Genomic DNA, 26,225 nt, shown 5'->3' on the forward strand with positions numbered 1-26,225 from the left:
TCCCGACCCAGGCAGCACCCCAAAGCTGGCAGGCCACTGAACACTCTCCTACAATGGAAACTTTTTTAAATTTTTTTTTTATTTGGAATCTGGAGTCCTTATTTTTACTTTCTTTCCTTCCATTACATGTGAGATACTGTTTCTGAAAGGCAGACTTCAACGTTTAACCACTCTTAACTACATTCAAGGAAAATTCCAGGCAATTCCAATTAAAAACCGAGCAGGCTTTGGGGAAGACACCAGAAGGACTGCCGTTGTGTCTTCTTGAAGAACTGGATTTCTGTTCTCTTCTGGGCTTGGTATTGCCCAGCTGGTGAGGGAGCCCCTGCCAAGCCCTGAGAAGTTACTACGTTACTTTCTATTACCCTCAGCACTTTTGTAAGTCATGCAATTAGAGCATGTTTGGGATTTAAATTCTTGAGTTCTGCATTCTGTTTCTTCTATCAACTCCTTTCACTCTCACATCTGTGATAACCAGCATTGCATCAAGGAGTCTCCGGAGTAAAACTGAACATCCAGGAAGAGCACTTGTGTTTGAGAGCCAAAAGACCTCAGTGTCTTCCAGTGGAGAAACGCTTCTGTCAAAGGCAACCACATTCAGTCACAGATGTAAAACTCATCTCTTTCCTCACGGGTCTGACAAAACAGTGAAAATCTCAGCAGCCTGGCTACATTTTCACCCAGCCCCGCTCAAATAAATGAATGTGTTCATGTGGATTGAGGGCTAAATGGAGAATGTCTTTCCCATTGGTATTCTCCCCTAATATCTCTGTCAGGGGAGAGATCACTCCTCCACCTGCACAAAGGCAGAATAAAAAAGAAAGAAAAGGTGGTATTTTATCTGATAGGTTCCACTGCAGCCCAATTAATGACCTACTTTAGGAATGTCAGGAAAGTAAGGAAGGTAAGATTAGAGAAATAGCATTTGTTGAGCACCAAATATTTATTAGTTAAACACTTGTTAGGTATGTACCATATACTAAGAGGTATGTTTGCTTCTGGTAGGTTTCAAAGACTCAATATGATTATTTCATTTAATGTTCAAAATTGCCCTATCTTCTTCTCATGAGTCAATGGTAGTCTCCATTTCCATAGATAAGGAAACTGAAGCTCTTCTAGGCCACCTAGCCAATTTGTGCCAGAGAATCTGAAGTCGGATGTGTTATGACTTCAGCAAGTTCTGCGCAATTTCTAACTCACTCTGATCCTCTTTTAATACCATAAGAAATGATGTAGAATAATTGTTTATTATTTCACTGCATTGAAATGTCAATTAAATACTAAGATCATGATGGTAAAATAATCCAAAGAAAAGCTCAGTGTTAGAAATACAGTCAGTTATGTCTTCAACAATGGCTTTTTGGTATTGCTATACAAGTAAGAAAGAAAAGAAAATGGCATCAATAATATTTACTGTGAATCTGCTCTGTGCAGTAAGAGCGCTGCTTTGAGCAGTATGCCCTTACCGAAACAATGAACTAGGAAGGACACAGAGCCTCACACATAAAAACAAAATCAATTCATTAAAAATTACAATCAATGCAATGGTACACTCCTATAATCCCAGCACTTAGGAGACTGAGACAAGAGAATGGCAAACTGGAGACCAGCCTGGGCATCTTAACAAGACCCTATTGCCACGAGTGGTTAAAGTTTGAAACATGAGAGTTAATTTCTCAATGTTGGTTTATTCACTGCACACAATCAGACACTTCCTTATCTAACTTTAGCTTTAGCCTAACTCTAGTCTCACACCGACCTCCCAGTGCTCACCATGTGACATATCTTAAGGCCGGCTTTGCTGGGAGTCTGACCTGGAGGATGTGTGGAGGATTCCTCCGCAGCGGGAAGTGGAGGCTGGCGGTGATCTTCTCCTGCATCTCCTCGGTCTCTCTGCTCCGTTCGTTCGGGATCTCAGCTCTCTGATATCCTCAGCTCTCTGATGTTCGGTCAGGCCTTTGTCTCAGCTCCCCATCGTCCCATCTCCTGCTCTCTGGCGGGTCTTCTTATAGTTTTTCTTGTATCTGTCGTGGCTTAATAAGGTGGATGGCACTGGGGGGTGTCAGGTGTCTCTAATTGGTTACAACTCTTTTGGGGGGTCTCTCATTGGTTACACCCTTTTTAGGGTTACATCATTGGATTTTTGCACAGTCACACATAACACTGCATTGTTCATTTAATATTCCATAAAGTATAGTGAAGCAAGGTAAAGCAAGGTATGTCACTCATAACACCTATTATCAAAATAAAAATTTTAAAAAGGTCTGGGGATGTAGTTCAATGGCAGAGCACTCAAATTGCCTGCAAGAGACCCTGGGTTCAGTCCTCAGCAACACACACACACACACACACACACACACACACACACTAATCAAATCAACAGTTTGAATTTTTTGGATACTAAAAAGATGAATATACATTCATAAATATAAATATATATCCATAAATCTAGATGCACCCAATAACAAAATCTTGATCGATGATTTTTAAGTCTTTAATTGAAAATGACGTAAAATATTCATTTAAAATATGTCATGATCATCTGCTTCATATCAGGAACTATCTGATATGAACTATAGTGCATATATCTGAAAATACAGAGATTGAAGATATCCTTCCCACTCCTAAGGAAATTATAACTTACAAAAGACCTCACAAGAAAATGGTTTAAATTGTCATTAATAAATGTCTGGTCTTAGTTGTCACAAGTTCTATTACCCTGGGCAAATTAAGGTAGCAAGGTGGAAAGGCTGTTGAGCCAGGGGACGGAGTTTAGACCCTGACTTCAAACTTCACTAGTGTGCATGAAGTAGTGATCATCCTAATGACAAAAAGTAAGTTATTTCCTGTGTCTTGATCATAGTTCTTTCATCTATAAGTTGAGAAGTTAGGTCAAGAGGAAGGGACTCTTGTAGCTTTGGTATCTGTAATTCTTTGAACCTGTATTTTGAAAAGTAAGATTCAGTCATAGCAAAAATTGGAGACTATGTCATGGTCCATCACAGATATGAAGGAAAGAAACGTAAAAGAAGGCTAATTTTTCTACTGCAGCTACTATCCCTACCAAATATAGAATTCATTTTCTCCTCTCTGCCCATTTTACCTCCACATAGCTGTTAACCAGACTTCAACTTGACAGGTTTAAAATTCCATCTCATTTCCTGCCCACCCCAAGCTCAAGTAGCTAATGAGCAGAAAAATGACCAGAGACGAGAAAGAGGATAAAAAGGAAACTACTTGGATGATAACAAAGAATGTGACAGCTGAGAACCGACTGTGACTTGTTGACTTCCCAAAGAGCTTCCTGAATAAATAGATGTGGCTTAATTTTTTAACAAGGGTTATTTTCCAAGACCCTTCCCCACCAGGAGACAGGGTGGGGGTAAATCATTATTTTATGAAAATAATGTCAAGGATTCAAAATCAGAAGAAAGAAGGGTGAAACATAAAGAAAAATTCGGACACTTTCTATGCAGACAATGAATAGTGAGGGATTGAAAATCCCAAAGTTATAAGGCCTCCCTAGGCAGAGCACAAACCACCGCCCTGGGACAGCCCCAGTTACAGCCCCTACGATGGCTCCTGTTGGTCGCACCCAGCAGCCACTCCTCTATGGTGTGGGTAAGTGTTCCCCAAAAATACCAAGTGCTAAAGGCTTTGTCCTCAGCCTGTGGCACAATTTACTTTTAAGAGGTAGGGCCTAGCAGGAGGTGTTAGAGTCTGAATAAATGGCCCCAGTCCCTTTCTCTTTCTCACTTTTGCTCTCTGCCCACATGCTCTCTGTTCCTTCATGCACTCTTGCAATAACATGTTGCCCCACCACAAGCCCAAGTGCAGTGGTCCAACCAACCATGGACTGAATCCTCCATAGCTGTGAACCAAATAAACCTTTTCTCTTTGTAAGTTGATCATCTCGGGTATTTTATTGTAATAACAGAATGCTGTCTAACATACCCTCTTAGCCATGGTCCTAGATGGAACCTCCCTGATGCAACAGCTCTCAGTAGCTGCCACTCACCTCCAAGGTGACCACAGTGGTTACCGGCTCTCCCAGCACATGTCCTTCACACTGTCACTACAACCCACACTGAAGCTGTGTTTCTGCACTGCATGGTCACCCTCTATATCAGCACCACTTCTACAGGGCAGCTCTTTCAATTAACCAAGGATTTCAGAACACTAGCTCCAGAAAGAAGCTAGAGATCTAGAGATCTACTTGCTCCTCTTATCCTGCCTTCTCCATTACCAGCCCCAACGTGCCTCACACTCATACAGACACACACAGACACACACAGACACACACACACACACACACACACACACACACACACCAGAGGAAGATATGAAATACCTTCACTCAGAGCTTATTGATGAACGAGAACATGGCCCCTGTGTTCTTTCCCTCATATGTGTCTCCCGAGGATGTTAATTAAAGGAGCTGCAGTAGAAAAGACACGTATACAGGGTGCCACACCTCACTCTCCCCTTCACTCTTATCCCACTGGAGAGAAAAAACACCTTTGACTTGTCATAATAAGTCTTCCAGAGAAAAGTTACTATTGGGTCACTTTGCCAGGGCCATGTCTGAACTTGGGCCCAAAAATACAATGACAAAGCAGGAGTAGAAAGATCATAGTATTTGGCAAGAGCAAGTTATGTCATTTCTACTTATCAATCTTATAATTTTATGCAAGTCATAAACACCCTCATGTTCTATGGTTAAACTTGGTATGTGAAAATAATTTGCAAACAGTGACCATGTTGTAAGTAGTTGGGAACAGGGCATTAGACAAAGGTTCCTCTATTCTTTTCATATACAGTCCCTTCCCCAAAAGACCAAGGTATAAACGTGGAAATAAGTTCAAGTTATAGTCCTCAATGTCATGCATCCTGAGCAAACTGACCTATAAAAGGGACCCAAGGTGTTTTTTAAATATATTTTTTTTAAATTCCATTGGTTTGTCAAGTGCATTCTAATCATCATTTGGGCTTGTACAGTACTTCATAGTTTATAAGGTGCTTTTCCAGAATGAATGGCAGACATAGAATCGTTAAGCATTCAGTTTGGGTTTGAACATAGGTCTTGGAACCCTTATTCCAGTGACCTCTATCAGTTCATCATTATCTAAAAATTGTGTGGTGAATATCAAATAGACTATGAAAATAAGAAGGTTGTCCATGTGAGTTTAAGACTATGCTATTTTGAAGAAAACCTAATCAAACTCAATGATAAAAGTTGAAAGAACCTTACAGTACTAAGAAACCAGTATCGTATTTTATACACAGGTAAATGGAAGGAAATCTGATCTCAGATGTATGAAGCAGTCTGATATATCTTTGACTGGAACTTAGCTATCCAGATGCCCACGTTATATCTACCCATGGTACTTATGCACCCTTCTGGTAGGAAATGAATCCTAATTTAAACAGACACTCAATTTTCTCTAACAGGGAGGGTTGGTTGGTCACCTCCTCTGCAGGATCCCATTCCCTTATTAATAAGGAACAATTACATTGGTATGTGATATAAATGAGGCCAAGGATAAGGGAGATGTGGTAAAGGACTTCTAGATGATATTTCCTTACAATGATGAAAGATAGAAGATAAAAGAAGCACTTTCTTCTGCCTCCAAATGTTGTTGGATATGAATGTGATGTTTGCACTGCTGTCGCCATATCGTAACCCTAAGACACCTACCTTACAATAAACACAGTTTGGAGAAAATGAATTAATTAGCCTCACAGCATTTAAACTTTGTGGTTTGTCTAAGCAAAATAATACAGTCTTATTATTTCAAAACACATTCAATTGCAGTGCCAGTCATTATGCTTAAAAAACAATAGTGGATAAAATATCTAGAGAGTTGGGTGTATGGATGAATAGGTAGATATGTAGATTAGTGTACGTTTATAACAATAATCATCTATTATTTATTCCTTATGACTATCCAGAGCAAAAATTATTATATGCAAATTACAGATGAGGAAACTTAGGCTCAGAGAAATTAAAAGATTTATTCAAGGTTACATAGCTGTCGAATGTTATAACAGAATCAAACCCATCTTACCTAGCACAAAGTCCATATATTCTTTTGCTTCCTAATACCACTTAGAGATGTGGGGGATGTCTGAACAGTAATGAATTGTTTCTATTCCAGTCATGAATCATCCTCATTCTGACAGTACAAACAGTAATATAATTGCAGAAGCAAGGGTGACTATACAGAGGTCTTTGTGAACTCTCAAAACAAAATAGGAACTCATTTTTCTACTTATAGAGCAGTTACCCAATAGTCCAATGAGAGAGAGAGAGCTAGGATGACTTCAAAATCAGCCATTAATTCAGAACACTTTTGAGAGTGAAAATACATGCCACTAATAAGTAAGCCTGGACAAGAGGCATAAACCCCTACTGTTATAGGTTAAATGGGAAACATGGCCAACTTGGAGGCTGCCAAGGAGCACACCCCAGGTCTCTCTCCTCTGCTGTCCTGAAGCAAAAGGAAAATACATATGAATGCTGAAAATTATTGCATCTTTTCCCTTTGTAACAGAATCTATTTCTGCACCCTGCCACGTTACATTTGTTCTGAAATTAAGAGGAACAAAGAGAGCTCAGGAGTTTGGGGGGAATTTGGGGGGTTGGAAGCAAATAGCTCTAAGAGACCTCAAGCTTGATAAGCAGTAATAAGGGTACTTATCATTTCACCAACTGACAGGCAGAGAAGAACAATGTAGGAGAGGGGAAACTGTGCCATGAAAAATTGAAATAAAGAAGAAAACAAAATAGAGAGAAAATACAAAAGAGCTGGTCCTGAAAGAGAGCTGGTATCCAGGAGCGTATTTTACTTGCCCTATTTCACCATAACCCTGGGATACTTTTAATTACTTGGCTCTTTTACAAACAGCGTCTGACTATTTTGTCAGAGGGTCAAGGATAACAGCAGGACCTGCCCTTTCCTTGTGCTTAAAGGGACACCACCCCCATATACTTTCAGGGACACCCAACCTAGAATGTCTCGTCAAGAAGGACACGTATTTTTCCTAAGCGATCTTTCCCCAAAAAAAGCCTCTCCTGGAGGCTGTGCTTCCTGAGCCAGTGAGAAGAAGTCGGCAGCATCAGACACTCAAATAACCCAGAATAAGATTTTGTCTGAGGTGCAGCAAATGCCTAGCTGATCTCATATTTAGTTCTCACACTGAGCTATGTCTAGATAACAGAATTAAAGGACACAAAAAGAAAAATCAATGAATAAAATGCTGATCATAAAAAAAGAACTGAATTTTGGAGAAAAAGAAGACATGAGATATTCTTTTGCCTTTTTCCCTCCCAGGTTTTCCTACATGACACCAGTGTACCCACGTTGCTCACTAACTCATTTGATTAAAATATTCATTAATAAGCTGCAAATGAGATTTAACTGAGGAATACATTCTATACCAGCACTAATTAAAAAGATGCTTATGTGGAAAATCCAGCCTGTTTCTTTATAAGAAAAAAAAATCATGTCCACCATGGGGTTAAAAATGGTAATCATTTTCCTATTCAATACTTGTCCTTTAAACGTTTATATTTTGCTTGTCTCCTTAACTGTAAATCATTAAAATTGCACAATTCTAATTAAGAAAAATAAAAAGCAAATCAAGAATCAGTTTTCATAGAGGAATGTTGTTGGCTGAGGCCCCAGATATTTTTCATATCTCTTGTGAATTGCTTTGTAAAATTTCCAGGAAGTTTGGGAAAACTTTGCATTGACATCACTCAGAAAACCTTGGAAAAGCTTTACCAGGGGAAAGACTGGAGCCTGAGCTGACTGTCTGGGGTACTAGTCTTGGGATATTTGTAGGCTCACTTAATGCTGATGAATTTTGCAGAAATCTATCTTTACCCTTTGCATTTAGAGTCATTCAACTGAGGAATATTTTAACAGCCTACATGTATTTCATTTTACATTTGCTCTGGGTTTTTCCCTTCTCAGAGTTTCTTTGTTTATTTTTAGTAAAATAAATCTTTGCTAAAATAAACAATAGTTAGGATATAGAAAAATAAACTAAATTTGGGGTTCATTTGACTTTTAAAAAAATGTGTTATTAATCAACACAAAATACTGTGGATCATTTTTCTTATTTAAAATAAATGTGATTTAGAGGTATGGTCTATTTTACTTGAAAAACAAAATTATTTCAAATTGTCTTTTTAATTGGATGTTTTTTCCCCTCCTACATTTCCATTTTAACCACTATAGATTAATGCTATATTTCACAGGTGCACTTTCAAATTTTATAATAATCAGATAGATTAATCCAAAATGATAAAATATTAAAATAGTAGAGAAAAAATTAAGAAAATACACTTTTGAGAGAAAAGAGAAAATATAGAGGAAAAGAATTATCCCCTTTAAATTTTACTACTACTACTACTATTATTATTATTATTATTATTATTTTTGGTAGGAGGTATTGAACCACAGGGGCACTTAAGTACTGAGCCACATCCCCAGTCCATTTTACATTTTTTTTTTTTTTTTGAGATAGAGTCTCTGCTAAGTTTCTTAGGGTCTCCCTAAGTTACTGAAGCTGGCTTGGAACTTGCCATCTTTCTGCCTCAGCCTTCCAAAATGCTAGGATTATAGGCATTCACTAGGACCTGACAAAAATATTATTTTAAATGTGATTCTCACAGAGAAATGCTCTATTTATAAAAATATATTTTAAGAAAAATTTGCAAACTATAAAAAGAGAATCACAAGATGTGCACATTACAGCGTTTGCTATTTTTAATCGAAGACTTATTTGTAACACCCTTACTAAGATAGTCACATATCGCATTATTCAATCATTTGAAGTGTGTAATTCTATGGCTTTTACTTTATCTGCACATACGTCCAGGCATGATCAGCTCTCACCAAAGCCAAATTGAAGACATTTCTAACACCTCAAAGAGAAACCCAATATCTTTTTGCTATCTCCCCTCCCCTCATTGGCAGCCCTAGGTAACCACTAGTCTATCATTGTCTCTATAGATTTTGGTATATATTTTTTATATTTATATTTTGTATAAATGTATTTCAGCAATATGTGGTCTTTTATAACTGACTTTTTCACACATCATAATGTTTTCAAATTCCTTCAGTGTTGCAACATGTATTTCATTCCTTTTTATGGCTGAATAAAAGACTTGGTTATCTGGATTTAAATACGTTTTAAATGACTGAAAATGAAATTCTGAAAGAATCTTTTCATCTTGGTATACCAGTAAACTCTCCTAAAAATACATGGATTTTAAATTCTTAAAATTTTAAATTATTCTGTATCTTGCTAATTTTTCTTTAAAAAATGATACTGTAGTCAAATAAGATATCTTGTCATTCTAAAATCAATTAACAAAAATTTGAGTGCTTAAAGTATATAGGACTATTTGTCAAGAATAATTTATCAGGAAAGATTTATTATATATATTCTGGGAGAAAACAAAACCAAAAGGATTCCGAGAATGTTTTATGTCCTTATATGTTAATTAGTGTTTAATGAACACTTACTGTAACACTTAGCAATGTGTCTGCCAGACAATTGAAAGCTCTTTACATACTCATGTTTATGTAAACCTTCATGTTTATCTAATTCACAATTTGTAGATTAGAAGTCACTATCTCTGTCAGTTTATAGATGAGGGACTAAGGTTTAAGAGCATTCTGTATGTTTCTCCTGATTATATAACCAGCAAGTAGAAGAACCTAATTTCTAACCCCCATTTTACAACCTAAGCTTAAACTTTTTGTTCTCCTAGATTACTATGAAAATTTCCTAACATATATAAACATTGAAAGAATGTTGGAGAACACATAGCATTTCTAATATATATAGAGGTTGAAAGATTGTAACCACCTATATTCTACAATTATTACAGTTTGTTTATTGCTTATCTATCCATTTACCAATCCCTCTATCCTTCACTAACCTCATAATTTTTTTAATATTTTAAAATTTATTTCAAAGTGAGTTATAAGCATATTCTCAAACTTATTAATCTGTATAACATTAGAGTTCAGTAGTTGTTTACAATTTTTTCTTCATTCTAGGTAAAATTTGCAAACAATGAAATGAAAAAAAACTGAAGACTACCAACAAACACATGCTCTGTGGAACACATTCCCCTGTTGAGATACTGAGCATTTAACATCTTCTTGTGCCGATTCTCTTAAACCCTGTGACTCTCTAAAATACTAGGTAATAATTTAACATTCTAGTTGACACAGGGGATAATTAATATGTTATCACAAACAGAAACCTTGAAACTATATTTCATATAAACCTAAAAACTCAGTGTAGAAATTGTTTATCTTAAGTTAGAAGAGTTCACCTGAGTGTAGCAGAAATTAAATAACAATGAGTGAGAAAGTATTGTTAGTGTTATTAAGGAGAAGATTATATATACATATTAAGGACTCACATTCCAGTGCAAGGCAGCTCAAAGCATAAACCAGGACCCACTAACTTTATACTCTCTTAGTCTTAGCCTCAGTTTCCTCATCTACAAAGTAGAAATATTGTATAATGGAAGATTATGTGCAAGTAAGAGCACAACACTCTTTCTGGATCTGCACTCTGTTATCATGAGACTTTAGAGTTCTTCCCATTACAGGGTGGAATCTATTTCCACTCCCATGAATTTGAATTGCCCTGTAACTTATGATTTGAAAAGCAATAGAAAACAGACACAATCATGTGCCAGTTCCAAACCCAAACTGCGAGAGTCTTGAGTGTTTCCACTTCTTCTTTTAAAAACTACCCAGTGAAGAAACAGGCTGGAATGCTGCAGATAAGATACCACACACAGCCAAGAGAACCAACACAGCCAAGGCCATTTCAGCCTGGCCAGCACCCAGCACAACCAGCCACTGGTCACACCTCACCAGGGAGCCCAGACAAAGCACACAGTTGAATCCTGCTCAGCTTACCAACGCACAGAATCATGAGCTAAATAAATAGTGGTTGTCTGAAGTCAGCAAGTCTTGGGGTACATATCTATAAAAAACTGATACAAGTATCTACTTCACAGCAGTGCTGTGAGAATTTTATAATACCTATAAAATGCCTTGAACTGTTCTTGTGCCACATAAGAACTTGTAAGCATAAACTTTCCCAGTCCTCATCATGTCAATCATTATTATCATGAAGGTATAAACTGCTGTCGCTTCTAAATGGTGACTCTAAGATCAACTTCCTCCCTGAAGGTATTGTTTACTCATTGTTTTTTCCTCCCTTAGAATATTTCATGTTTCAGTTCAAATGTCATATCTTGGAGAAACCTTTGGATTACCCACCAGCGTAACACTGCCCTAAGTACTTTGTTCATTTTGCTCATAACATACTATGATATACATATTTGTAGTAGTGTTCTTTCCAGCACTACACCTTAAGAATCCAGAATGTTTCTCATTAGCCTTTGTGACTTCAGCAGTAGCATGGTACTTAGTTAATATTTATTGACTGAATGGATAAAAATTAAAGACCTATTACATTTTGTGCCAGGAGCTCAAAGACCACATTTGTTTTGGTGTACTTGTTCTGTTCATATCAGATATCACTGTACTTGGCTCATTTCTATTTATTTCTTCAAAATCACACCATGTAAATTTCACATCTATTCTTAGAATTCTGATTTTATACAAACATCACAGCTTATCTAAACTCTTCGTTAGAGTCTATTCAGACCTTAAATTGCTTTAAGTTACTTTTCTATCAGATTAATGCCAGAATACCCAACATTCAAAGTTGAAGGCATTCATGGGGCAGTGCTAACAACATGTTTGTGTTTTGTTAAATGAAATTGACCACTCATGCCAAGGAAAATACTGGTATATTTACAGTTATATCTGACCCTCTGCTCTCTGGAAAAGAGATGACTTGTTCATTTGGCAAATATTTAGAGATAAAAATTAGTGAAAAAGAAATATGCCCTAGGACATTAAGGCCCTGGGAGAAAATATTATAATTACATATCACATACAGCTCATGAATCTTCTGACTTGTCATTCCATCCATGATTCTGTGCCTTCACTTCCCTTCTTCCTCCATTCTACCATTGTCACATGCAACTGGGGGCACTGTGGAACAAAGAAAACACATTTAAAGCAGGAATTAAATAAGGAGGAGAGGAGGGCATTTTCTATTGTCAGTTTTGATCAGTGACTTTTGAAGGTAAATTTTACAGCAACTTCTATATGTAATATGTACTCAATAATTACATTTCATCACTATTATTCAAAATACATTTTTAGTGAAACATGAGTAAGATAGAAAGTAAGAAACCTGGAGGCAAGGAGTATAGTTCCACCTCTCATCTCAGGGTCTCTTCTCCCAAGGGCCTGGGTAACCATAACTTTTCTGTGGTTTCATTTCATTACATTCACTAGTCTAGCTACTCTTACTTATCCTTCGGGATCTGTCTGGGTTTTATATCCGCCAAGAAAACTATTACCCAACTATTCTGGATTGAACAAGCCTGCCCTGGAGCACCCTTTACTTGCCCCTACTAAAGTTTCAATAGAGCTGTAATTGTCTTTGTCTTGCTTTCCCAAGCAAGAGAGTTGGGGGTTTGTTCATTTTTGCCATTTTTGTTTCTGTATCCTTCATCTCACATCCCAAGCAGAAAAATAATTCAGTAAATGCTGGGGAAATGAGTGAGTGAGGAATATTTCCTAAATTGAGGCATTATAATAAGCAGTATGAGGGACCTAAAGCTGTTCCTATCTGCCCCCTGGGGAATGTTACAGTCCACTTGGGAAGAAATGAGAAGCACATCCAGAATATCATATTACTTCATTCATGCCTCTCTCTTCCCTCTCTTGATGTTTACTTGCTGTATTGCCTAGGATATTATTGTTTTAAACCAATTGTGATAAATGATAATAGTTGCATCCTACACAGTTTTAGAAGATATTTTGACTTAATTGGCCCTAAAACTGTAGTCAAGATCTGCAGTCTTTGTTCAAATGTACAGATTAATTATTTAACTGCACTCACTTTATTTTTAATGTAGGTTATTGACTAGCAAGTTAATCAATAAAATCAATATTATTATAGCAGGTGACATAGTCTCCTGGTCAATATGCAACTCTAATTTTCAACATACAACAGTAAAAAGTGGATAGATAAGCATTATCTGCCAAAGTAAAAGAGAAAAAGTACTATGTCTCCAAAATTTTCCTTTGTTTATTTTATATGTAAAATATATATATATACTATATACACATATATACATATACACACATATAGTATATATATATTAATGTTGATAAGATTTTAACTATACAATCTTGTCACTAAGTACATTCACAATGTTGTACAGTCATCGTCATTAAATATCTCTGGAACTTTTCCATCATATTAAACTGAAATTGTTCATATATTTAAAAATTCCTGCCAGGTCAACAAGAATACAAATAGACAATAAATGTTGGAAAGGATGTGGATAAAAAGGAACTCTTCTACATTGTTGGTAGGATTGTAAATTAGTACAACCACTGTAGAAATCATTGTGGAGTTTCCTCAAAAGACTAGGCATGGTACCACCATGTGACCCAGGTACACCACTCTTTAGCATTTGTCCTAAAGAATTAAAAGAGCATACTACAGTGATACCTGCATACCCATGTTTATAGAAGCACAATTCATAATAGCCCAACTATGGAACCAATGGATGAATAGACGAATGGTAGATACACCTGATGGAGTTTCATTCAGTCATAAAAAAAATTAAAATTATGTCCATTGAAGGAAAATTGATAGAACATGAGATCATTATGTTAAGCAAAATAAGCCAAACTCACAAAGTCATATGTTTTCTCTAATATGTGGAAGCCAGAGAGAAAAAAGGAAAAGAGAGGTCGGGGAGGGGTCTCACGAAAATCAAAGGGAGATGAGTAGAATAGAAGAGAGGAACCAAGGGGTGGCAGGAGGAGAAAGAGGGGAAAGTGCCAGGGACTGATTTCAGTCAGATTATATTGTTACATTGTGTGCATGTACAAATATGTAACAGCAAATTTCACTCTTATGTATAACTATAATGCACCAATGAAAAATATAAGAAGCTGGGCACAGTGGTGCATGCCTATAATCCCAGCAGCTTGGGAGGCTGAAGCAGGATTGCAGGTTCAAAACCCTGTCTCAAAATAAGAAATAAAAAGGGCTGGGGATGTGATTCAGTGGTTAAGCCCCCTAAATTCAATCCCTGGTACCAAAAAAAGGGAGGAAAAATTCCTGCCAGGCGTCAGGGTTTATGCCTGTAATCCTAGCTACTGGGAAGGCTGAAATAGGAGAATCACAAGATCAAGGTCAGCCTGAGCAACTTAGAGAGACCCTGTCTCTAACTCAAAATAAATAAATAAATATAAATAAATAAATAATGGTTGGGGATGTAACTCAGTAGTAGAGAACCCCTGGGTTCAATCTTCAGTACCATTAAAAAAAAAAAAAAATTCTGATTCCCTTCTCTTCTGGGTCCTGACAAGCACCATTCTATTTTGTCTCCGAGAATTTGCCTATTGTAGGTATTTTGTATACCTGGAACCATACAATGTTTGTGCTTTTATATCTAGCTGATTTCACTTAACATAATGTCTTAAAGGTTCATTGCCAACATTCTGGACTTTTTTGAGATTGAATATATATACATTTTGTTTCTTCCCTGGATGGACACTTGGGTTGTTTGTAACTCTGAGTTATTGTAAATAATGCTTCTATAATCATTGGTGTACAAGTATCTGCTTGAGTCCCTAAGCATGGACTCATTGGTCCCTATAATAATAATATGTTTAACATTTTGAGGAAGTAACTTGATATGTTTTTGTAATTATTGAACCATTTTACATTCTTAACATTGATATAAGAGAGTTTCAACTTTTCCTCATCCTCATCAGCACCTTTACTTATTACCAAATCCAATGTCATAAAGATTCTCTCCTATATTTTCTTCTGAGTTTTGTAATTTTAGTTTTTATATTTAGATTTTTGATCCATAATGTGGATTAATGTAAGGTAAAGGTCCAAATTCATTCCTTTGAATGCAGTTATCTGGTTTTCTCAGTATCATTTGTTGAAGAGACTGTATTTCCCTCATCGAAGGGTTTTGACACATCATCAAAAACTATTTGACTCTATATGTGAAGGTTTATTTCTGAGCTGTTTTACTTGTATCTTTTTTGACTACTTTTCATGCACCAGAAACTGCATGTGCTGGTAACATGCATGATGCAAAAGAGAAAATCAGAGGAAAATTAGAACCTTTGAAAGATGTAGACTTAGTAAAATAGTGAGAAGTGGGTGGCTATTACTTCAATCTAGGTAAGATACCCAGAATAAGATCAGCAACTACTTTTGGACTAAAAGCAATAGAGAAGTAACTCTCACTTAATGTTATGGTGTAGATATTAGGTGTCCCCCAAAAGCTTATGTGTGAGACAATGCAAGAATATTCAGAGGTGAATTGATTGGGTTATGAAAGCCTTAACCCAATGAGTGAATTAATCCCCTGACAGGCATTAACCGAGTGCTAACTGAAGGCAGGTAAGGTGTGACTGGAAGAGGTGGATCATTAGGGGCATCCCTTTGGGGTATATATTTTGTTTCTGGTGAGTGGAGTCTTTCTCTCTTCTCTCATTCACTCTCTCTCACTCTAGCTTTCTCACTCTGCTTCTTGGTGGTCATGTTACCTCAAGCTCTGAGGAATGGAGCCAGCTATCTATAGACTGAGACCTCTGAAACCATGAGCCCCAAAATAATCTTTCCCTCCTGAAATTATTCTTGTCAGGTCTTTTAGTCACAGCAGTGAAAAAGCTGACTAAAACACTTCAGAAATAACTCTGTAAGAAACTACTGATAGTTGCCAAGTATCCAGTCCTTGGATCTGAACTACTCTTCCTATGCTAATATTTCATATTCTGTCATGGACAATTATCTGACCACAAATTGTTCTTCTACTCTTTTTCTGCTGTTTGCATAGTATATTTTTATGTATCATAAGAAATCTCATACCAACTGTTTTTGAGTAATTCCAATGAAAATAAGATACATGGATGGAGTGACACCAAAGATAAACTATCTGTTGATGTCTTTCTTTATTCTTGTAACTATCAAATTTTTTATCCTTTAAATATCTTAAGCAGTTGTGATAAGATTATGACAAAGGACAGATTTTGTTCAGTCTAAGGCAGCTTATTTCACATCCTAAGGCTACAATTTGAGAAAAGAACTGAATTTCTCAGAATTTTAGTTGTAGAGAAATTCTTAGCATTAGAGTATTCACTGATGTCCTGTATCACCAATCACCTAGATTGGGAACTGCAGTTTGATTAATTGAAGCCAACTCCTGGTTAGGTTTGTGCTTAAGAGCTTCATCATTATTCATAGGATCCTTCTCTCAGTTTTCTAAGAATTTCTTATCTATATATAATCAGCACTCATCAAATATTAACAATAACTTCATCCTAGTCTACTTGTTCTAGGCACACATACTTATAATTCTTACTAATCTTCAAGTCCTACCATATGCTTTCCAATATTTTAGAAAAAAACATTTCTCCAACATTTCCCATCCAAACCCATTGTTCAAAGCCCACAGGTGGCTTGGCACTCACCACTCAGTGGAATTCTAGACTCTTCAGCTCACTTCCTTCCCTGGAATGCACTCTTGACCCAGGCCTGGGCAGAAAGCACCTCAAGGCAGGGATTGTGTTTGTCTTTGGCACAATTTCATCCATTGTGCTTGGCCCTAGATGTCTCTTCCCTTACATAAATATCAAATAATAACAAGACAATGACTGTTCTTTCCTTCAGAGGGAAGGGGATGTTTTCCACTGTTTACTTTCACCTTCCTCTCTTTTCATTTACACATTTCAATTGAAACCTGAAATTAAAAAAAAATAATTCAAAGACATGCATATTTGAATTGAATGAATTTTCTACACATCGTTAAAGTACCTTGAAAAAAAATTCTGATGTCTATTGCATCCTGGCATACCATTGTCCATGGTGCTTGGCATACTTAGAAAAAATTGTTAGGGAAGAAAAGATGAAAAATGAAATGCAACTTCTTACACATTCCATGAGCACCCCATTCATTCTCATAAGCCCTGCACATAGACTGTGGCAAATGGAGTAAAAGTAAAATTACGAGGTGAAGTATTCATTTTGTTAACTATCAAAAAAAGAAAGCAGATCCAAATTCAGAGAGGAAAATGTGAGCATTGTGAAATGCCACGTCTTTTTGACCATGGGAGATTTATTTATTGGAAATTATATTGCAAGGAAAAAGTCTAAATAAATTAAGTCCCTAGTTATTATGTCACATGTAGCTGCGTTGTAACATATAGCCACAATTTTGCAGTTATGTAAACTAAGCTGTCAAGCATTTGTTATTTTAAAGCTGGAACCAAGGCAGCTCCCTTGACAGCCCTGTGGTCCCAGCTCCCAGTCTGATTCATGGCCGGCGCTGAGACACAGGAAGTTCATGTCTGCTATAATCTAAACACCGTGAAAATGGAACATAAGAAGCAGTGCAGAAAGGTAAAAATAGGCTAAACCCCATAACCCAGACAAAAACCATACAACACGCTTGGAGGAAAGAAAAGGGAAAATTTAAGCCTGCAAACTAAAGGGCTAGCTTATGTATAATTAGGGATACCCAAGACTATAAGTCACAGTGCAAAAAGAAAATGAAGGAACTCTTATTCAAAGATCATTAAGAATTTCAAGACAGTGACACAGGGCATTAAGCCAAGGTAGGGACCTTCTAAGTGTGAGGCCCTTGTGACTGCCCAGGTTGCACACCCATGAAGCTGGCCCTGAAGGTACCTTTTAAACAACTCAGGAGTGAGGAAGAAGTGAAATGTCATTGCCTCACCTAGAAATAACATCCTTCGTCTGTATTATTTTTTAACAACATTGTGCATTTAATCTTGAATACATAAAGATATTCATTTTTACATTTTAGGGTTGCTTTTAATATGTGATTATATAACAAAGGTATGGTCAGTATGATTTTTTCCACACTTTTCTGCTCAGACACAGTAATCTGAATTATGCAGCAACCCAACATCAATAAAATCTGTACTCATTGTTTAGCAAGAACCTTGACAGCATTAGCTTCTCCAAAATCAGTCACTGGGGAGAAAGGAATACCTAAATTATAGCACTGTAAATTTGTTCCATTGTTTTTTTTTTCTTTTTTCTTGTTTTTGTTTCCTTTCCTACCCTAAGGAAAGATAAGCCTTGATTTATTTACAATAACAACAAAAAATAGTTTAGTAATCCATATTTCTCATTTAAGAGAAAATTATACTTTGTTTGTATTCTGTAAAAACAAAAGACACAAAAAACTTGTCTTCAATAAAAAGTAAGAATTTAGAATGAAGAATAAGAGATTAGAGAGGAAGCAGAATTAAGCAGCAAGTACAATCCTTCAAGTGCCTTCTTTTTATAAAAAAGGATGGATATTTTCCAAAAGACCCAGAACTACTGCCTTCAGGCAGTTCAGCTCAGCTCAGCAATTCAGAGCAGAGACCACAGTGCCCTCCAGGAAGCTCATTGCAACCGTAACATTATCTGCCATAATTTGCCTGCACCAGAGCCTTGTCAACAGGCAATGGTAGTCCATTCCATTTAAACTGAAGTAATTAAATCTCTCTGCTCTCATAAAAATAAAATAAAATAAAAATACAACTGCCTGCTGCTGGTCAGTGGAATTACAATGAGCGGAGGTAAATTTTAATTTCATGGTGCAAGTGTTAAATTATTGCCCTCTAAGCTGACTGCCAATTCTGCATGAAATCTCACCACATTTTAATAATTCGCCTTTTGTTTAGAGTGGAAAGAAACTTAGAAATAGCACATATGTTATGATTTGGAAGGAGATTTTATGTGCAATTAGGGTCCTGAGAACCACAACATAACCACATTCAGGTTCCCTAATTGGGCCAAGAGGAAACTATCATTTCTGAAATGATTTGGAGGCCTTAACCTTTGTTCAACTTCTCTGAAATATTTGGAAATATTTTTGTAGTGTCTGCTTATTTTCAACATTTCAGTTTAATTTTAAAGCTGTGCATTTTATAGATGTGCATCTCTGTTATTGTGTGAACATTGTTAATGATCAGTCTCTTTCATTACATTGTGAAGCTGTCAAGAATATTGTCATTTATACATGCTTCTATGTGAGTTTTTTAAAATTGTTATTAATGTATCCTTAACAGAACACCCTCTATGCCAAGACTCAGAGCCAAATTAGTATCAATAGAGAAATTATTTCTGTATAGCCCATCAATAAAAATCTGAACACTTAGAAAAAGTCATTTCTGAAACAATAATAAAAGTCTCGGGTTCTTACTGATGGCCATTGAATGAGTCACTAAATAACCTCAAATATTCTCTTAATTTTTGCATACCTCCATCTAACTAGTAAAATAAAAATGTTAAATAAAATAACCCTAAATGAAAAAAGTAAGAGAAAATCGGTTTAGTTTGTTTTAATCAATATTTTATTTCTAGCTAAGCACTATGAAGGCTGTGTTCAAAATCAATGATTCAATGCATCCCTTGTAGTTCAATTGACTTTCTGCTCTTAGACATTCTGCATAGCTATTAACGTAAAATGGTATTAAAATAGAGTGCTGTGCAGTCAGACCTGAATAATCTATACGTAGTTTATCCCACACCCCAGGGTATCTGAAAAACTATGCCAGGAGTGAATCAGTCTGACATCCTCCATATGCTATTGACTTGTTGAATCCTAGATACTTTAATCTGAATAAAAATAGCATTTTCAAACTGACTCACATTGGAGAAGTCCAGCTACATCCAAATCAATAATTCCTTAGAGACCAAATAAAAAATAGTATACAGAGAGAGTTGGGGCAGTATGTGTATTTATAATTATACATAGATATATAGAGATTGATATGTTCAAATACCCAGAACTGAATTTATAAAATCTTTACAATTGGAGTAATAAAAATACAGTAATAAGTTAGGAATGGGGTAATATCTGAAACCTAATAAATCAATTCAGAGTAAAATGTCTATAACCATATCATGAGTTTATTTAGCAGTTTTATATTTTTGAGCAAAAAATCATGGCTTGTGCTTATTTCATATTATCATAATGCATATGAACAAAAATTTCCATTTTTCACATATATTTACTTTAAATTTTCTTATTCACTGTGAGATTTTCTTTGAATTATCTTCATTGTTTTGTTGTCTGTTTTATTGAGGTAAAATTGGTAAGTAAAAATTTAAGGTATACAAAATGATATTTTGATATCTTTATACATTGTGAAAAAAATACCACAATCAAGCTAATTAAAATATCCATTACATCACAATGATTGCAATTTCATGTGTATATCTGGTAGCATACAATATTGTTAATGATATACATTAGAACTCCAGAATTTATTCATCCCATTCAGTATTGTTAACAATGGTCATTGTACTCCATATTAGAATTCCATAATTTATTGATCCTGCATAACTGAACCTTTGGAACCTCTAATCAAAATCTCTTCAGTCCTTGGCAACCATCATCCTATACTCTGCTTTTATGACTGACTTTTTAAAATTTCATGTTTATGTAAGATTGTGTAGTATTTATCTTTCTATGGCTGACTTATTTTAATTAGCTTAATGTCCTCCAGGTTCATGCACAATATTCCAAAAGGCAGGATTTTTTTTCTTTTTTTAAGGTTGACTAACAATATGTATTCCAAACTTTTTTTATCCAATCATCTCTTTATTGACACTTAAGATATTTGTGTATATTGGCTATTGTGAATAATACTGCCATGAACAGGGTGAGGGGTATAGACACCTCTTTATACTGGTTTCATATCCTTTGGCTATACATCTAGAATTGAGATTGCCAGGTCATATATGGAATGGGATAAACTGGAAAATATAAATCTGAAAAGAGGTTAATATCCATCATACATAAGAAACTCAAACAACTCAATACCAAACAGAACAAAACAAAGCAAAAACAATTTTGAAAATGTTTTACTTTGCCAATGGGTATATTAAAAGGTACTCAACTTCACTAATTATTAGGAAAATGTAAATCAAAACCCACACTGTCATACCTGTTATAATGGCTATTATCAAAATACAAAATACCTTTTTTTGGCAAGGATGTGGAGAAAGAGAACACCTGTACATTATTGGTGGGAATGCATAGCCATGATGGAAAATAATACAGAAGTTCATCAAAAAATTTAAAAATAGAACTACTTTCTTTGCCTTTGATTTCAGGAGCTTCAATGACAAAAGCTTAGAATGATCATAATTTTAAATCTGGGTTAGCTCCTGCTGTCCCCTGGAGAAAATAATCTCTATTCTTCAGTTTCCCACAATAAAATAAGATTCACAGAATATAAACATAAACATATATATATACACATAAGTGTGTATTTGTTTAAATACATCCATAAACATCTGTACCTGTGTGTAAATACATCACACATCAAAGCAACAAATAGTAAAATGTCAGATCCAGAAAAAATATTAAAAAGTCTTCTGATCCTATTCCATGCCTATAAATAGGTCACTTTCTTAAGCAATTTCAAAAAAGGTTGGTGGACATTGGCTATTGATGATATATTTATGCTAATATCATCATTTCATTCTTTAAAGTAAATTATTCTTTGCTATTTTACAACTACTATGCATTCTACACCATACATGATACCATACAATTATTAAAAAAGAACTGCTATTGCAATTATTTGACCAAATCATATCCAATCTTGGATGTCTATAAGATAGACCATTATTTTGTACATCCCTAAGAAAAATTAACTCTGCCAATTAAGCTACTGAAAATGCACTCAGCCTTTTATATTTTATTTTAACTTTTATTTTATTATAAGCTCTTTTAGAATTGTTGAAATATTTTGTTTCCACATAACACTCTAAAGCATGCATAAACATGAAGCATAAGCAAAATTAATTTGTTAAACTATTCCTACAAATTTTTTGCCTCCCAGTCTGATTAAGATTTGTTAATAAGTTGGTGCACCTCTCATCTCAGCTATTCAGAAGGCTAGGGTAGAAGGGTCTCTTAGCCCAAGAGTTTGATGCCAGCCTGGGCAATACTGTGAGACCCCTGCCTCTGAAGAACAGAATGACTGTTCTCCACACTGTATCAATCTCCATCTATTAAAAACATCAATAACACTAGAGTGCTCCATGATTGTCTACAGGAATTTTTTTTCCCAAGCTGTTGACACACATTTTTCAAGTCTGTGTTTATATACCTGTGTATGTTGTACATATATATTATCACTTTTCTAGTTTTTTACATTGTAAATTATGAAGCATACAGAAAAGTTAAAAAAAATTATACAATGAATAGCCATAAACTCTGATTGATGAATATATTGCACAATTGCTTCATTGTTCTCCCTCCATTTGGATTTTAATGAGCCATTTGAAAATATATTATAGACATAATAACACATAACTCCTAAATATTTTAATATGCATCTCCTATGATATGCAACATAAACACAATGCCATTATCCTACTGAAGAATATTTACTTTAAATCAATAATATATGCAGTCCATATTAAGCTTTCCCAACTGTCCTAAAATGGTTTTTGTAGTTTTCCAATTCTGTGATCCAAGTTCTAATCAAGTTGGTTATTATATCTCTGAATCTCATATTTAGGACAATTTTCCACATTGTGTTTGTGTTCATGTTTGTTCTTATGTTCGTGTGTGTGAGAGACATCGACTTTTTGGGAAGCCCAACTCTTTTTTCTTATGGAATGTTTCACATTGTGGATTTGTTTGAAGTTTTCTTGTATTATATTCAAGTTAAACACTTGGTAAAATGCTGCATAAGTGATATTGTATATGTCTAATTGCATCACATCTGATGGCTAATAGTGTTTGTTCCTCTATTGGTATTGCAAGCTTAATTACCTAGTTAATCATATGACCACTACATTTCCTCTGTAGATACAATAGTTTACTTAAAATTAATAAATCAATTAAGAAATACTCCAAAACCTTGTCAATGTCCTATTCCCCCAACAAACTATTACTCAATGGTTTCAAATTGACTAATGACTTCTGTAAATAAATATTAACAAATTATTCAGTTAGAAGATACAAACTATTCTGAAAGTGCTGATGCAGTTGCTTTCTTGATCTTATCAAAAATACCCTCAAGATATTTAATGAAGAGTCAAGAATCACTTTCCTAAGAATAGCCTCTAAATAGTAACCCAACCAAATTGTTGGTGCTTTTCAATTTTCCAGTTGACCACCAAGAACAAAAACCAAATTTATACTTTCACAGGTAATAACAAACAGCATATAAATTTGTTTGGCTATATGAATGAGAAGATGTCATCAACTATAAGATGCATCTTTAATGCAGAGATGACATAATGTGAATAAAAATGAAATGGAAAATTTTGACTATAGCCAAGTTTTTGAAAATACTATAGTACACAGTTTTGGAAAATACCAGATATATTCACAACAAAGAGGCGAATTAGCGAATTAACAAATCAGATGAATTAGCGAATAAATAACTGCATCAGTGACAGAATGTGTTCAAAGGAATACAAGCATATTATAAAAAGCAAATATGCTGTTAATATGGAAATTCAATCATAATAATGATTTGTAGACAATACACACTATACAAAAGTCTACTCATGAAAACACCAAGGGATTAGCATGTATTAGGAAGAGTGTTTGGGATTAACACTTGTGAGAAAGGGAAGGACACCACATGGGATTGAGCAGAACCCGACTGCCTTGCAGACTCAAGGAAAGGCTCCATGGAACCCTCTAAGCACTCTGAGGGCTTCAGGTTGTCTTGAATTGGAAGGAGGAAACAGATTTTAGACTTGACCAGTTATTGAATACAGACCTCCTACTAGATCTGACCTTGGGAGAAGTGGTTTTCTTCCACCAAATGCAATTTCTCAAGAAATGAGACAGGGAAAGTGGTGTCTCAGTTCTGAAGGGGATCTGGGGGACACATTATCACATCCATTATAACAAATGAGAATACTAATATACAAGCATTTGAATATGAACTTACTCATAAGACTATAGTAATTACTTGATTTTGTTAATTTTAAATGTTCATATCAGTAAATATAAGAGATGAAACCATACTACATAAAATCAAACAAGGTTATATGCAACAGTTTATATGCATGACAATATATTAATAATGTAATTTATATTATGGATCCATTAATATACCACATTATCTAATATTATGGTATATAGTTAACAGAAAAACACACTTGTTTGGCTATTAGTTAATTTTCTTCAGGCTTTTTACTGGTGGTATCCTGTTTGTCTTTTTGATTGTTTGATTTATTAAATTACATATTTCATAAAAGGTAGATTAATAGCTATTACTATGAAGTCTTATAATCTATGTTAAATTTGTTTTCAAAACTAAGTTTTATGTAATTTTATTGAGTACTCTCTGATTTTCATGTACTTTTGGAAAACAAATGTATAATTGGATTAATTAGTACAGGGGAAGACAGTTTTCAGTGTTCAGTTTTATTTGGTTACCCTTAGTGCATTCATTTATTTAATAGCATTTTCTCTAAGTATATTTATTAGCCATCTTAATTCTGTAGGCTGAATATGCAATAAAAATTAAGCTGAGAGAAAGGGGGAGAGAGAGAGAGAGAGAGAGAGAGAGAGAGAGAGAGAGAGAGAGAGAGAGAGAGAGAGAGAGAAAGAGAGAGAGAGAGAGTTTGACAGGTAAAGCAATAGCAGAAAAGAAAAAAACATTGAATCAGTACAATGGCTCTGGATAGAAACACAAAAAAGGATGCATCAAAATCAATCAAGTGTTTAAATGGAGGCTTCCCAAAGAGTGAACATCTTAATGATCTTGAGAGAGACCAAGAATTAGCCAGGCAAAGAAGGGGGAAGTGAGGCAGACTGAAGAGCATATGCAGAAAATGAGAATTTATTAAGCATTTCAGGTAACCATTCATGTGCTTTACGTGTATCATCTCATTGTCAGAACAACCTGTAAGCTGTGTCCTCTGTCCTTATGTTATAGATGAGACTACCAAGACTTAGAGAAGGTAGAGAACAAACTCACAGACACACACAGGTAAACAGCAGATGAGGGGTTTGCACCTGTGGGGAGGGAGAGAGGTATGAAATGACATTGCGTTAAAAGAACTGCTAGATTTTTAGTCTGGTGGCACAAGAGAGAATGTGAGAGATCAGGAAATAAAATTCAAGAGTAATCTGAAATCTCATCATGAAGACTCTTTATCTCTTAATGAGTGTGAACTTCATCCTGAAAAAATGAGTAACCAGATTAGGTTTGCATTCTAAGAAGACTACTCGGATATCACTAAGGTGGTGTAAATTCTATGCTGCAAGTGATGAAGCTGTAACTACTGGAAGATATATGAAGAAAAAGAAACACATTTGAAATAATTATTCTGTGAAATCAACAGCATTTGGTGGCCAGTTATCTAAGGAGGACAAGTTAAATGACAGAGCCTATCTGCCTCCCAGTTTCCTGACTTGGGAAATTGAATAGATGAATGAACACCCTACATAACATAGATATCAATAGAATTTGCAAGGAAATATATTCTTAAAGTTTTTAAATATTATGTACTAAAGATAGTAGACTTCAATGAAACAACTTCTCAAGAGCTTTCACATCATTCAAATTGGAATCCAGGCTCCTATTTCCATCACTCACTCTCTTTCCATGTTTCAATATGTTGTACACTTTGCTTCTTTTTCTTCCACTCTTTTCCCTTTTATTAAAATATATTTCATAGAACCCATGTAATATTGGGATTGTAAGGAACTGTTCTGATAAAACATCTCTGCTAAAACAAATTATCCTGAAACTAGAAATTCACCAAACAATGAACACTTATTATCTCAAGTAGTTTCTGTGATTCATAAGTTTGGTAGCATCTTTGCTAAGTGGTTGGGATTCAGGTTCTCTCATGAGGCTGCCGTCAACATGTTAGCCAGGGCTGCCATCATCTGAAGGCTTACCTAGGGTTGCAGGATCCACTTCTAAGATGACTCACTCACATGGCTGTTGGCAGGAGGCCTAGATTTCTTGCCATGTGAGTCTTTCCATATTGATGCTCAACATGGTGTTCTCGGGACTTGGTTTTTTCTGCAAAGCAAGTGATCCAAA

At 35.4% G+C, this 26,225-nt stretch overlaps 1 long non-coding RNA gene across 1 annotated transcript in view; it reads right to left on the bottom strand.

The window, feature by feature from the left end:
• The window catches only part of LOC306642164, a 78,391-nt gene extending 65,969 nt beyond the window's left edge, over window positions 1-12,422 (bottom strand). Inside the window, exons 1-2 of the long non-coding RNA XR_013758412.1 lie at window positions 12,313-12,422; window positions 12,007-12,107 (exon numbers count right to left, since the gene is read on the bottom strand). This is a non-coding gene — a long non-coding RNA (uncharacterized lncRNA). The remainder of the gene's footprint in view (window positions 1-12,006; window positions 12,108-12,312) is intronic.
• Between the last annotated feature and the right edge of the window lie 13,803 nt (window positions 12,423-26,225).

Source organism: Sciurus vulgaris, assembly GCF_902686455.1.
Source record: "Sciurus vulgaris genome assembly, chromosome: 12".
Taxonomy (NCBI): Eukaryota; Metazoa; Chordata; class Mammalia; order Rodentia; family Sciuridae; genus Sciurus; species Sciurus vulgaris.